Below are 12,028 nucleotides of genomic sequence, written 5' to 3' on the forward strand. Positions count from 1 at the left end.
TTACAGTCTGAATTCTTTCTTGAAAATTATTATGTAAATTGAGGAGCATTTTTGCAAAAAGAAATTTCGACCCCAATCAGGTTTTTTATATTCTTATTCTCTAGGTCTTCGAAAAAGCTAAATCAGATTTCCAAAAAACTATACATTTATTATATTATATTATGTGTACTAAAAATATATTATTTTAACAAAGTGAACCACGTGTCTACGTATGTTTATCTAAAAGTAAAATAACCGGGTAGATGCCGGGTAGTTATCTTACAGGGTTTTCCAATAAAAGGTGTTATTTTCAATAGCCACCTTTTATTTCGGTAGATGTTACTTTTGAAGCTGTCATTTTTCGACATTTGACAAGTAGAAACTACGCCATTAATAAAAATGGAACGATACACGCTTCAATGCATTGAAATTATTAAAATTCACTTGAGTGAATCAAATGCAAATCATCTTGAGTGATGAGGCCCATTTCCACATCGGTGGCTTCGTCAACAAGCAAAATTGTCACATCTGGGGCTCAGAAAACCCAAGAGTTCTTGTTGAAAAGCCTCTCTATCCGTGTGACTGTTTGGTGCGGTTTATGGTCCGGCGGAGTCATTGGACCTTACTTTTTCGAAAATAAGGCTGGAGCAACAGTTACGGTGAATGGATTGCGCTATCGAGAGATGATAAATGATTTTTTATGGCCGGAATTGGATGGTATTGATGTAGACTAACTAACTAACTAACTAACCATCACGCCGTTTCCCCGCAGGGGTAGGCAGAGAGGACGGACCGCCAAACAACTCGGTCTTGGCACACACTCCTTGCCTCATTCACATTCATACATCGTCTCATACATACTCTTCTATTATTCTGACTCTTGACATGGCCCGACTCGAGTATCTGATTCACTTGATCGTGCCATGTCTTCCTCGGGCGTCCCCGACTTCTGCTACCATTCACATTTGCATCATATATCCTCCTTACACTCCTATCTTCGCTCATTCGCTCTACATGCCCAAACCATCTAAGCGTCCCTTTCTTAATCTTACTCATTACGCTTACATCAGCCTTGCACTCTTTGCGGATCTCCACATTCCTCACACGATCAAACATGGTTTTACCACACATACGCCTCAGGGATCTCATTTCAACAGCATTTAATCTACTTTCATCCTTTCTTTGCCAGTTCCATGCCTCACTTCCATACATCAAGGTAGGTACCAGCACTCCGTTGTGGACTGCTAACTTCGCTTCTTTGGACAATTTTTTGTTAGCGCCTACGGCGTTTAGTCCTCCATTAACGGAATTACCTGCATTTACCCTTCTTTCGATATCTCTGTCAGCCTTCCCATCTCTCGTAAACATACTTCCTAAATACACAAACTCATCCACCTGCTCCAAGTATTCCCCATTCACAATTATATTGCACACTGTTTTCGTACTCTCTCTTTCAAACACCATTACTTTAGACTTACTTACATTCATCATTAACTCATTCTTCATGCATACTTCGTTCATCCTAGACACGAGAGACTGTAGATCATCTATACTATTAGCAATCAGCACCGCATCATCAGCATACAACAGGCAACATACTTTCAAATTATTCAAATTCGCGCCCAATCCCACCTCTTTCAATTCTTGCATACAATTATCCATGTATAGATTGAATAACCACGGTGACATTACGCAGCCTTGTTTAACACCTTTTGTGATATCAAACCACCCCGTAAAACCACCGTTTACCCTAACACATGCAACGCTTCCCTCATACAGAGACGCAATTGCCTGAATCAGATTCGTATTCACTCCATACTTGGACAACACCTTCCATAGCTTTTTCCTGTCGACTCGGTCGTATGCTTTTTGTAAATCTACAAAGGCACAGAAAAGTTTCTGGTTTTTTGCCAGAAACTTCTCAGTGAGCATACGCAATGAGAATATCTGGTCCATGCACCCCCTTCCACTCATGAAAGCACCTTGCACATCCCATATTTTATCCTTTGTTTCCTTTCTTACTCTTTCAATCAAAATTCTACCATACAGCTTGCCAACTGAACTAAGCAGGCTAATAGCCCTATGATTCCCACATTCCATACGTGACCCTTTACCTTTGTATAATGGCATGATCACAGCCCTTCTCCAATCTAAAGGCGTGTAACCTTCCTTTAAACATTGGTTAAAAAGATTGCACAACCATGTGAGAATTACACGGCTACCTCCTTTAAAATATTCAGCAGCAATATTGTCAAACCCAACAGCCTTACCATTCTTCATACATTTAATCGAGCTTTCTATCTCATCCATGCTAATTTCGGTAACATTCACTCCATCGTCATTCATATCTGATTCGCCACTGGAATCACTGTCATTCACTTCGCTTTCGAAGACTTCCTCGAAATAATTCATCCATCTCTCTTTTATTTTTTCCTCATTCGTCAACATTTTTCCATCTTTTGATTTTATCACTTTCATGCTTCCGTTTTCTGGGCCACTCCGGGACCTTTTGACTTCTTTCCAAAACAACTTAATGTTTTCTTGGAAATGGTTTGTCATTTTCATTCCTTCTTCCTCTTCCAGGCGTTTCTTTCGTTCTTTCACTCCAACTCTTACTTTTTTCTTACATTCCTTATATACTTCTTTCGCTCGATACTTCTCTTCGCTGGAAGCACTGCCAGCCGCAATCAGACACAACCATGCTTTCTTCTTTTCTGAGACCAGTGCTTTAATCTCATCATCCCACCATGCATCACCTTTCTTCCTACCTTGCGTACTTATTCCACAAACCTCCCTAGCAGATTCACAAAGACACACTTTTATTTGGTTCCATGTTTCGTCTATGCTTAGACCATCCATTTCCTTCGCATTCAATCTTATCTCTGCACAATTCACATACTTACTTCTCACATTATCGTTTTGCAGTTTTTCTATTTTGACTCTTGTCGGAGCTGGTACCGTTTTCACTTTAGAGCGCCAACCGCGAAAGAGGTTTACTCTCGACACTACAAGAAAGTGGTCAGTTTCGACCTCAGCCCCTCTGAAAACTCTTGTGTCCTCGGTAACAGCTCTCAACCTAGAGTCAATTACTACAAAATCAATAATTGACCTCTCATTTCCTCTTTCCCACGTATATTGGTGGATACCTTTATGATCGAAGAAAGTATTCGACACAAACAGGTTCCACTCTAAACATATTTCTGATTCCCTATCTAATTTGTAGCCTTAGGTATTAATTATGCATTTTTGGTATCTATACAGGTTGTCCGGGGGGGGGGGGGGGGTAAAGTGCACATACTTCGAGAGGTGATTTTATATTACGGTGGAAGTAAAATAGATAAATAACTTTTTAGGTATCGACTCCAACCTGCAGGGGGGTGCATGAGATGTATATGGGGGTCCGTGAGTGGATTTATGAATTTCGGCTTCCCGTAAATGTATTAATCAAACACAGATAGTACTTATGTAGTTATTTACGTGATATTATTATAATCTACATACATTTTCTAATTACTAAATCAATTTTTCAAGCCAATTTTTTGGGAATGTCACTTTTCAATGGTTTCATATGGAATAGCTTTCAATGTACAATATGGTAAAGCAATTTTAGCTGATTGAAATATTGAAATTTTGATATCAAATTAGGCTCATCCATCTCATTGAAACATTTTTTTGTGTATTTTTACTAGGTTTGTATTTTATCTTTTACTTAATAAATGTTTTAGGATATGGTAAGGAGTCAAATGAAATGTGTAGGTTGTGAGGTCACAGCTTTTATTTGAGACAGTAGCGCAGTTGTGAGATGACTGCCGACCGATGACGTAGTTGGTGGATGTATTTTTTTTTTTTTTTTAAAGTCGGAGGCGGTTTACTTACGTTCCCCGCGAGCACTTAGGCCATAGGCCCATTGTACTATCTGCATTTTACCTCATTCCCTTGCCAGTAACCCGGTCCCTTTTATGAAGTTCACCAGGGCTGTCATTGGATATGTGGCGATGTCTTCTGGTTCCACACTGTGTCTTCCCAGGTATCTGAGCCTTATTCCCAGCAGAGCGGGACATTGGCACCATAGGTGAATTGGAGTCTCTTCCTCCTCTTCACATTTCCTACAGATGTTGGTGTTTTCCACTCCCAACAGTTGCATGTGTCTCCTGAGATGGCAGTGTCCCGTTAATAGTCCTACCAGTTCCCTCAGTGAGTTTCTGTCCATATCGAGTAGTTGCCTGGTTCGGTTAGGGTCCGGTCCGTTTATGAGTACTTTAGATTGCCTCATTCCGGGTGCCTTCTTCCATTCCTTCCAGTGTTGGGATTTGAACCACCTCTTGATATGTAGTTTGGTGTGGCAAGCTGCTACTCCTACGGCCGGCTCGGATCCCGCAAGTGGTGCTTTCGCCCCTTTCCTTGCTAGTTCGTCAGCCCGCTCGTTTCCCTCGATACCTTTATGTCCTGGTACCCAGAGCAGGGTTACTTTATTGATGGTCGCCAGTTCTATTAGGATAGTCCTGCATTCCATCACCAGTCTGGAGTGGCATCGGTTACTTTCCAGTGCCATTAAGGCCGCCTGGCTATCCGAACATATGTTTATGTACTTATTTCTGTACCCGATACTCATATTCTCCTGTGCGCAGGCTAAGATGGCTTTCATCTCAGCTTGAAACACAGTGCAGTGCATTCCTAGAGGTATACTGAGTTCCCTCTTAGATCCCTGTAGACAGACCCCGGCCCCTGTTCCTTCCTCCATCTTGGACCCGTCTGTGAACCAGATTGTGGTGGATGTAGATCTATTGTGAATTCCCCGGGCTGAAGATCGACACCGCGTCGGTGGATATTGTCAGCAATTATCAACACTGGCGTTGACGGCAGTGGAGTGGTCGAGGCGATAAAGTCGGTGGCTAGACACCCTAGTTGGTGGAGACCGGACTTGTAGATGTGTTCAGCACTGGGGATGACGTTGAGTCTTCCGGGTACTCCAGTGTGAAGCAGGATAGCTGAAGGTATTATTGACATGGTCGGAGATGCAGGTCGGCGAAAATGTCGCAGGGCCGAGGTGCAGACCGGCCCAGATGTCGCAGGGTCTAGGTGGGTGGAGAGCGCAGGCCAGGGATGATACCCAAGGCCAGGGAGCTAACTATAATTCAGCGGAGTTGATAATCCGTAGCCTCTCCTTTAAGGTCCGTGTAACGCTGGGCGTAGTGGGTAGGTCCGTGGCCTGTAGCGGCGTGGTAAGGTAGGAAGCAAGGCACGGCGCGAGGGCTGACCATAGCGGCCGATCAGTTGGCAGTGAGCACTCATAGGGCTCGGAGGTTGCTCACTTAGCTTAACAGCTGATTATTGGCTGACTGACTAAGTACCTCTCGATGCCACATTATATAGGCGCGCGTGCATCGAGAATAATCCGGTGAGTAGTTAGATGCGCCGTACTTACGATGCTTCGCTAGCAGGTTCTGATACGATGCACTTTGCATGGACGAACATTCCAGAATATTCTAGTACGCATCGCTACTGTAAAACAATAAATTTTGTTTTATTTTAAAACTAGCTGTAATATCAGTCAGTCTGTACAGAGAGAGAAAAAATAGCGTGTGTTGCTTATACGTCCTATAGATGGCGCTGTTTAAAAAAAAAAAAAAACAACATGTTTGTCCAACAAATGAAACTGTTTTTCAAAAAAGCATGTTTTTACCTGTCACAGGTGACATCTATAAAATATCGGTATATGAAAACACATGCATATTCAATTGCAACGTTGTGTCAAAATTTCAAAGCAATAAATTGGTGAAGCACTTTCGGAGATTTGGGATTTTAAACAAACGAATATTAAGTTTTTTATTTATATTGATTTTCCACTCTAGAGTAGACCCCATCAATTGTCAGCTTCAAAAACACATTTAAGGTGATGAATTTGTAGGAAAACAGCGGGTTTACGCAAAACAGTACATTATAATCTACACATTCGTAAATGGCATTAACTTTATTAAAATATACTTTTTGCAAGTTATGCTTTAAGCAGTGGAATTCTGATGGGTTTCTGGAGAATATGCGAGCATTCCATAGACATATGAATATTAGTAGACCTGCCCTAAGTGATTAAAAGCGTATTATCCCCACTCCCCATACCGGTTCCATTGGAGCCGACTGTGCTCGCGTATGGCCTCAAGTGAAATTTGAAAACGTGACGTCATCATTCTTGTGCGAACTATGGTCGAGGCATCATCGGTTCATTTTACGAAATAACACGGCAAAATGTTGACTTGTACTATGAAAACTTGTAAAAATAGATTTGAAAAAGAGAATTAACCCAATTGTCGTATTACATTCCATAAGTAAGCATTATTTTACTTTATTTTAAGCATATTCACATCGTATAATATAGATCAGTTTTAGAAACATATACTATCACATTGAGAAACGTCTGGACGCGAAACACAAAGCTGGTTGGTTGCTGGGAAGTAAATTATGAACATTTATAAAAGTGTCTTAACTAAATACTTAAACGAAATATTCGACTCTGAAAATAGAACCGAATTTTTTTGCCGAATTTGGACTTCGCAAATTTGTTCATAACGTGGCGAGTAATTTGCGCTCCCATGTAAAAATGTCTATTCATTCAAAAGCAGATTTTACTTTTAAGAAGTAAATGGTGATATTATAATGCGAGATGCCTATTTACTGTCAGATTGATTTATTGACGAATCACAGTCAGCCTTACGCCCTTCGTTCTTCAACAGTTGATTTTACCCCTCGCCATTATCTTCTCGTCTATTAATTCCTATGTCTGTGGAGCATTCTAATATTTTCCTTTTTAGAATAATTTGCGATGAGTGTAGGTACTTTGAAAGACATTAAAAAACATTTAAAAAAAAAATTATTAACAACGATAATTTTATTGTTGAAGTAAGACGTAGGATATTTCACTGTGTGAAAACTTTTTGTTTGCAAATATATGTAGAAAATATAGATTCTTTTGTAGAAAATCGCAATTCTCGACTTCTTTTATAATAAAGATGGCTATTCAGAAATGCATTTAGTTTTCTTATCAATAATCTTGTATAACAGTTAATTGAATGTGCATTTAAAGATTATCATAAAATATCCCCGAATGAGAAGAAAAGGTTTTGCAGATATATTCTCTTTGTGAAAATGCTCCTCAATTGGTGTCATCAGTTTTCTGTCATATTAAAACCCCTGTCAAAGTATAGAATCATCACACTTCTATTACTATGTATTCGTTTATCTATATGGACTACACATACAACGCCCCTGTCAAACTACAGAATCATCACACTTCTATTAGTTTCTCGTGGAGGTACGAGAAACCACCGGGCAACAAATCCAGAGTGCCCACTCTGGAAGCTAATGGATGAGCGCTTCAGAGAAAGGGTAGACTACGTGGGCCACTGTTAAAGGCAACATAAAGGAAAAAAAATGTTTCAGTATACAATAATACACTACTATAAATTCCTGTATGCGTATTATGTACATGAACGCTAGAAGCATCAGAAACAAAATAGACGAAATCGAAGAAACCCTCAAAAACATTACACAAACAGTACATATTCTCGTGATTACGGAAACCTGGCTACGTAAAGGAGAGGAAACTTTTTTCAATATTGCTGACTATTCTGGAATCTTTGCTTCCCGCGAGATGGACCGAGGAGGAGGGGTCGCCATCTACATGCATAATACACTCAACAGTAAGAAGATCGAAAAATGCTGCAGCGAAAATACCTTTCTAGGAATTACAGTCACGTCAAAAAGTATTAAACCTCTAAATTTGTATGTTTTTTACCGTAGGCCGAACTCAAATATAACAGATTTCTTTGAATCTTTCGAAATAATATTAAACAATAACAAACAAGACACATTACTTTTTGGAGATTTCAATATCGATATCTCAAAAGACACTGATACTACACGAAGATATATTCACACCTTGAAATCATATAACTTTTATCTATGTAACACAATGTTTCCCACAAGGGTAACTAATAACACTAGCTCGTTGATAGATCACATCATTACAAATAGGACAAATGTTTCCGGCACAATTTCAAACATTGATGATCCCCTTAGTGACCACAATATACTTATATTGGATTATGAAAATTCCTTGAAAAACCTTTCCAATAACAGATCCGCAATAAACCTCACAAATGCTTACAAAATAAATTATCAAAAATTAAATACTTCACTTAAAACTTGTAAATTTGATCATTCGTCTGATGATGCAAACAAAAATTATAATAATTTCGCTGACTATCTCCAGAATGCTATAAATTCAAGCAAAACAAAAGTAAAAACAAATACAGGCGACAAAAGACTGAACAATACTCCATGGTTTGATGCTGAACTTGATACACTTATTAAAAAACGAAATAGTATATTTAAACTTTGGAAACAAAATCAAGAAAGTATTCCTTTGACAATAGAAAAAAATAAAGCTCGTAATACTGTCACCAACTATAGAAGATACATTAAATCTAAATATTATACGAAATTGATTAATGAAAACATTAATAAGCCACAACGAACATGGAAAACAATCAATTCCATTCTATCAAATAGCTCGCGAAACCCAACAATAGCTTGTAAATCTCTAGTCATAAATGACAAAGAAGTAAAGGGACCAAAAGAGATTGCAACTGCATTTAACACATTTTTTCTCTCAGTTGGGGAAAGTTTAGCATCAGTCATAAAATCTTCAAAAACTGATGTAAATACGATCTACACGGAACCTCAAGCAAAACAATCTTTTAACATGATCAGGACAAATAAAAAGGAAATCTTACGGATCATATCTAACCTTAAGTCTAAAGCAGCAGCTGGTTCCGATGGTGTAACCTCTCTCCTTCTCAAAAACTGCAAGGGTGAACTGGTGGATGACCTCGTTTACTTAATAAATCTCTCTTTATCAAAGGGTATATTTCCAGATAAACTAAAAATTGCAAAAATTATTCCTGTACATAAAGATGAATGTAAAAAAAATGTCCAAAATTATCGTCCAATCTCTATACTTCCAGCTATCTCTAAAATTTTTGAAAGTGTCATTAAAGAAAGACTATTGAAATATCTCGAAAACAACAAAATTCTCACGTCAAAACAATATGGTTTCAGACGACGATCTAACACTAAATGTGCAGCCTTCGATTTTATATCAAATCTGCAGAAACATATAGATGACGGTGATTTTACGGCGGCAATATTTATTGATCTAAAGAAGGCGTTTGACACGGTGGATCATAACGTATTGATCGAAAAACTGAAGCATTTGGGTATTGTTGGTACACCTCTGGAGCTTTTCCGATCTTATTTATCAAATCGCTTTTCGGCAGTAGAATTTGGAGGAGAAATGAGTGAATTAGGTAAAATAACATGTGGAGTACCACAGGGATCAATTCTTGGACCGTTGCTATTCCTAATCTACGTGAATGACATAACAAAGTGGGGTATTAAAGGAACTATACAACTTTATGCTGACGATACGGTAATTTTTTACAATAAACTGAACCTAGCGGAGCTTGAAACGGAGATGAATGCTGATATTTCCCATCTCACAAACTGGTTGAGAATAAACAAACTAACTCTTAACGTAAAAAAAACCCATTATATACTTTTCGGTAACAAGAAAAATTTCAGCCTCGATATTAAAATTGGAGACAACTGCCTCGAAAAGAAAATGAACACAAAATATTTGGGTCTGATCGTAGATTCCCAACTCACGTGGGATCTCCATATAAATCATATAAAAGAGAAAATTACCCCTATAACTGGTGTACTATATAGGCTTCAAGGGTTACTACCCATTCCTTTACTAACTTCAGTATACTATGCCATGGTACATTCACACCTTTCCTATCTCTGCTGTATCTGGGGTTTTGCCTCAAAGAAATTGATAGCTGACCTGCAGGTGGCTCAAAACCGAGCTCTCAGAAATGTGTTTGAACTTCCATGGGACACTCATGTTAGGGACATCTATTCAGTTTCTGGTATCCTTCCAATTACAATCCTTCCTAAATATGAAATCACAAGCACCATCCTACAAATTACCCAAAAATCAACTCACACCAACATCAAGCCACTTTACAATCAAGACATCCACAACCACAATACTCGAAATAACAATAAAATCCGCATTCCTCAAACACACACTACAAAATATGGGTTAAAATCACTGAACTATATTGCCTATACACTATATAATTCGCTTCCAGATATGTACAAACACATCCACCACAATAAAAAATTGCAAAGCAATGCTTTAAAAGAATATTTTTTAACTACATTTAAAAATGAAAATATGTAACTGTGTTGTCATTTCTTGTTGTATCTTATCCATGTTTTTTTTCTTCTTTCTGTACTTGTTTTCTATTGTTGTTTGTTCTACTTAACATGTCATTATTTTAATTTTTAATTTTTATGCTGTATTGAATGTGAATCTTATATTTGATATCAAAATACCGTTGTAAAATTGTTCCTACTACCTCCTACATATGAATTGTAAGTTCCTCCTGTCCTAAAATGAGTTCTGTTACTCATCGGGATTGCTCTAGCAAGAAATAAACACAATAAAAAAAAAAAAAAAAAAAAATTACTATTCGTTTATCTATATGGACTACACGAACAACGCCCCTGTCAAACTACAGAATCATCACACTTCTATTACTATTCGTTTATCTATATGGACTACACGTACAACGCCCCTGTCAAAGTACAAAATCATCACACTTCTATTACTATTCGTTTATCTATATGGACTACACGTACAACGCCCCTGTCAAAGTACAGAATCATCACACTTCTATTACTATTCGTTTATCTATATGGACTACACGTACAACGCCCCTGTCAAAGTACAGAATCATCACACTTCTATTACTATTTGTTTATCTATATGGACTACACGTACAACGCCCCTGTCAAAGTACAGAATCATCACACTTCTATTACTATTCGTTTATCTATATGGACTACACGTACAACGCCCCTGTCAAAGTACAGAATCATCACACTTCTATTACTATTCGTTTATCTATATGGACTACACGTACAACGCCCCTGTCAAAGTACAGAATCATCACACTTCTATTACTATTCGTTTATCTATATGGACTACACGTACAACGCCCCTGTCAAAGTACAGAATCATCACACTTCTATTACTATTCGTTTATCTATATGGACTACACGTACAACGCCCCTGTCAAAGTACAAAATCATCACACTTCTATTACTATTCGTTTATCTATATGGACTACACGAACAACGCCCCTGTCAAACTACAGAATCATCACACTTCTATTACTATTCGTTTATCTATATGGACTACACGAACAACGCCCCTGTCAAACTACAGAATCATCACACTTCTATTACTATTCGTTTATCTATATGGACTACACGTACAACGCCCCTGTCAAAGTACAGAATCATCACACTTCTATTACTATTCGTTTATCTATATGGACTACACGTACAACGCCCCTGTCAAAGTACAGAATCATCACACTTCTATTACTATTCGTTTATCTATATGGACTACACGTACAACGCCCCTGTCAAAGTACAGAATCATCACACTTCTATTACTATTCGTTTATCTATATGGACTACACGAACAACGCCCCTGTCAAAGTACAGAATCATCACACTTCTATTACTATTCGTTTATCTATATGGACTACACGTACAACGCCCCTGTCAAAGTACAGAATCATCACACTTCTATTACTATTCGTTTATCTATATGGACTACACGTACAACGCCCCTGTCAAAGTACAGAATCATCACACTTCTATTACTATTCGTTTATCTATTTGGTCTACACATTCAACGCCCCTGTCAAAGTACAGAATCATCACACTTCTATTACTATTCGTTTATCTATATGGACTACACGAACAACGCCCCTGTCAAAGTACAGAATCATCACACTTCTATTACTATTCGTTTATCTATATGGACTACACGTACAACGCCCCTGTCAAAGTACAGAATCATCACACTTCTATTACTATTCGTTTATCTATATGGACTACACGTACAACGCCC

Source organism: Hesperophylax consimilis, chromosome 26, assembly GCF_061612785.1.
Source record: "Hesperophylax consimilis isolate HC1 chromosome 26, BYU_Hcon_1.0, whole genome shotgun sequence".
In the NCBI taxonomy this organism is placed as follows: Eukaryota; Metazoa; Arthropoda; class Insecta; order Trichoptera; family Limnephilidae; genus Hesperophylax; species Hesperophylax consimilis.